This window comes from Argiope bruennichi, chromosome 10 (genome assembly GCF_947563725.1).
Source record: "Argiope bruennichi chromosome 10, qqArgBrue1.1, whole genome shotgun sequence".
Lineage (NCBI taxonomy): Eukaryota > Metazoa > Arthropoda > Arachnida > Araneae > Araneidae > Argiope > Argiope bruennichi.
The window spans coordinates 111,206,508-111,211,075 of NC_079160.1; the positions used below are offsets into that span (position 1 = coordinate 111,206,508).

The 4,568-nt window shown below is 32.2% G+C and overlaps 1 pseudogene; it reads right to left on the bottom strand.

Moving 5' to 3' along the window:
• Positions 1-1,496: 1,496 nt before the first annotated feature.
• On the bottom strand, positions 1,497-4,494 carry LOC129987840 (zinc finger protein 845-like; annotated as a pseudogene).
• Positions 4,495-4,568: the final 74 nt, after the last annotated feature.

Consider the following 4,568-nt stretch of genomic DNA (forward strand, 5'->3'; position numbering starts at 1 on the left):
TGCCGCAACAACAATACAAAGTTACGACTTGGAGCGAATATCCGCCATGTACGCAATTCTCCTTTCTGGCCAATAAAGTGCAGAATCGTAAGAAGTTGTCCCCGAAGAAGCAGACAGAAGAAAATGGGAATGACCGCGAAACAGCGAGGTGAGGTATCGAAAGTTGTATATATATATATATTAATTTTCAATTTGTGTAGATGGCAAAAAAAGTTTTGGCGCTCGAAAGATTTTGAGATGAAAAAAACAATCGCTTTTCTAAAAATTAGCGATTACAAAATCAATAGTCACGTGATCATTCCAAACCAGTATAAACCTAATTTTAGCAAAAATTTGCCCTTTAGAAAAAGTTTGGTGCTCGACCGATTTTGAGAAGAAAAAAAATTTAGCATATTCTATATATCAATAGAGGCGTTTGATAATCATGTAATTGTTTAAAACCGGTTTCAACTGGTTTTTTACAAAAAAATATTCTAGACACAAGAAAAAAATTTTAGAACTCGATTGATTTTGAGATAGTCAAAAACCGTTGCTTTTCTAAATGTTGGTGATTACGAAATACGAGTCAAGTGAGAACATACGAATACGAGTGAGTGAGTTTTTCTTTCGGATTGATACCACATGATTTAAAAAACATAATGTTATCAAATGATAACTTAAAATTTCCGATAGCAGATTTCATTTTTTTTTTTTTAAATTCTTAATTTTGAATTATAAATTGCGCAAAAATTTATTTTAAAAGAATGGTAGTCATGTGATTATAATAAAAATGAAGTAATGAGTTTTCTCTAAACTGAGAAAGTTACTTTCAGAATGTTTCCGTGGATACAATTACAAAAACAGCAGTCTCGCAACTCATAAAATCAATGCTATTCATAATTCCATTGATTGATATTATCAGAACAACTGAATAATAATTATGACCATACCGACTATTTCGTTAGCTTACAAACTTTTTTATATTTGTATGAATTTGTTTGTGGTTTCAATGTATATCACTATTTCTTCAAATTAATTAGAATTCAAAATATTCAGACAAATTTTGGATTCACTGTACATGAAACAGAGAATCCAAGGTTAATCCAATATAAACTTTCCACAATGACGCATCCGAGAATGAACAAATACACAGAAAATTCATCTTAAAAAATAACCTTGCAATCAATTAAGAATGGAAATAATTATACAAAATAAGATTTAAAAAAAAAACTAACAGGCAGGAAATAAAAAATATTTTTTTAAACTTATATTATCTAATATTTATACGGCAAAATGCAAAGAGTAAAATATTCATTATTTTCCCAAAATCTTCTTAAAGAACGTTAAATTAAATCTTTCTACAATTATATAATGAATAACACTATCAAAAATCAAAATTGCAAAATGAAACACAAAACATATCATTACATTGTAAATTTTAAACTTTATATTCGAATTTTAAAGGAAAATGTACAAGAATTATTCAATACAAAATGATTTAATATAAGATGCAGAGTTGAAGTAGGAAACCATGTTATATAATTCCATTATTGAAACAGTTCAGTGCAAAGTCAGATTACATATTAGATTTTAAATTTCGAATAATAAATCACAGTTTCGAATCTTTAAGAAGGCACAAAAATATGACAGAAGAAAACTTATACAAGTTACAGGCACACACAATAATAAAAGAGAAGTACTTTAATTTACAATACTCATCAATAAACTGCAAATTTTTATTGGAAATATTTTAATGCATGTATAATATATATTTACATTAATACGCCAGTTTGGGCCTACAACAAACTGCATTGAAGTTGATAAAACATGCTTTGCAGGCTTTCAAAGCATGATGTTGAAGAAACTGAAAGGTTATTGAATGAGTTATCGTATCGTCTTGATAACGTTCGTATTTTTTGGAGGTGCTTCTAATGAACATTTACAACTGCATTGTTTAAATTTTCAACTGCAATTTGTAATTTCAGATGAACAACAAGAATAAACTTTGTTATGTTTCTTCAATAGCCCTGCAAAGTTGGAATATTCATTTCAGTATAAGAATTTTCCTGTATAATAATAATGAATATGCATTATGCGCTTTGCAATACAAAATGGAAATCTATAATATATTATTTCAACATATTTTACTAAAATATCTTTTTGGTCCTTCTTTTTTAAATTATTAACTTATTAAAAACTCATTACGATAAGTTTTTAAGATGAGGTGAAGTTTTCCCATTAATAAGCACTTTATTGAACTTCAGAGGCGTATAATTCATTCATTTTCTAAGATATGCTTCAGCAAATGTTTCCTTAAAGAAATGGAATGAGAATATCTTATATTGCAGAAGTCACAGGTATACGGTTTCTCTTTCGCGTTAATTACGTTTCGTATGCGTTCATTTGTTTGTTATTAAATCCCCGTTCATGGAAAAGGATTCCTGCAAATGTGGCATGCAAAGAGTTTCTATTCCGTATGCTTACACAAATGACAACTGAAATTCCTCTTATCCGAAAACGGTTTATTACAAAATTTACATGTATACGGTTTCTCTCCAGTATGCAGTCGACGCAAATGTGCTTTCAAAATACTGTTCCGGGTAAAGGCTTTTTCGCAAAACTCGCATTTAAATGGTTTCTCTTGTGTATGCGTCCGTAAATGTCTTTTACAACTCCCCATATCCGAAAAGGGTTTGTTACAAAATTCACATGTATACGGTTTCTCCCCTGTATGCACACGTAAATGTCCTTTTAAAGTATTTTTAAGTTTAAAGTCCTTATTGCAAATTTCGCATTTAAAAGGTTTCTCTTGTGTATGCTGCGTCCGTAAATGGCTTTTCAAATTCGCCTTAGACGAAAAGGGTTTATTACAAATGTCACACGTATATGGTTTCTCTCCCGTATGCAGACGCACATGTATTTTTAAACTCCAGGTCTTGGAAAAGGCTTTCTTGCAAAAATCGCATGTATATGGTTTTTCTTGTGTATGAATCCTTAAATGTCTTTTAAAACTACCTTGATCCGAAAATTGTTGGTTACAAAATTCACATGTATACGGTTTCTCTCCCGAATGCGTACGTACATGTGTATTGAAATTTCCCCTCTCCGAAAAGGATTTCTTTCAAATGTCACATGTATACGGTTTCTCTCCCGAATGCGTACGTACATGTGTATTGAAATTTCCCCTCTCCGAAAAGGATTTCTTACAAATGTCACATGTATACGGTTTCTCTCCCGAATGCGTACGTACATGTGTATTGAAATTTCCCCTCTCCGAAAAGGATTTCTTACAAATGTCACATGTATACGGTTTCTCTCCCGAATGCGTACGTACATGTGTATTGAAATTTCCCCTCTCCGAAAAGGATTTCTTACAAATGTCACATGTATATGGTTTCTCTCCCGTATGCAGACGCACATGTATTTTTAAACTCCAGCTATTGGAAAAGGCTTTCTTGCAAAAATCGCATGTATATGGTTTTTCTTGTGTATGAATCCTTAAATGTCTTTTAAAACTACCTTGATCCGAAAATTGTTGGTTACAAAATTCACATGTATACGGTTTCTCTCCCGAATGCGTACGTACATGTGTATTGAAATTTCCCCTATCCGAAAAGGATTTCTTACAAATGTCACACGTATATGGTTTCTCTCCCGTATGCAGACGCACATGTATTTTTAAACTCCAGCTCTTGGAAAAGGCTTTCTTGCAAAAATCGCATGCATATGGTTTTTCTTGTGTATGAATCCTTAAATGTCTTTTAAAACTACCTTGATCCGAAAATTGTTGGTTACAAAATTCACATGTATACGGTTTCTCTCCCGAATGCGTACGTACATGTGTATTGAAATTTCCCCTCTCCGAAAAGGATTTCTTACAAATGTCACATGTATACGGTTTCTCTCCCGAATGCATACGTACATGTGTATTGAAATTTCCCCTCTCCGAAAAGGATTTCTTACAAATGTCACATGTATACGGTTTCTCTCCCGTATGCGTACGTACATGTGTATTGAAATTTCCCCTATCCGAAAATGATTTCTTACAAATGCCACATGTATATGGTTTCTCTCCCGTATGCAGACGCAAATGTACTTTTAAATTCTGACTCTTGGAAAAGGCTTTCTTGCAAAATTCGCATGCATACGGTTTCTCTCCCGTATGCAGACGCAAATGTACTTTTAAATACTGACTCTTGGAAAAGGCTTTCTCGCAAAACTTGCATGTATACGGTTTCTCTCCCGTATGCAGAAGTAAATGCAATTTTAAATTATGGCTATTGGAAAAGGCTTTCTCGCAAAACTCGCATGTATACGGTTTCTCTCCCGTATGCGTCCGTAAATGTCTTTTTAAATTGCCAATCATAGAAAAGACTTTGTTGCAAAAGCTGCAAACGTAGGATTTCTCATTCGTAAGCGACATTAAATGAATTTTTAAATGTGACAGCTGAATAACTGCTTTACTAAAAATGTCACATGTATATGGTTTCTCTTTAGCATCAATCAGCAAACCTTTCTTTCAATTCCAAAGCTGAGAAATGATAAAAAAAAAAAAAAAAAAAAAAAAAAAAAAAAATGCAAGCAAATAA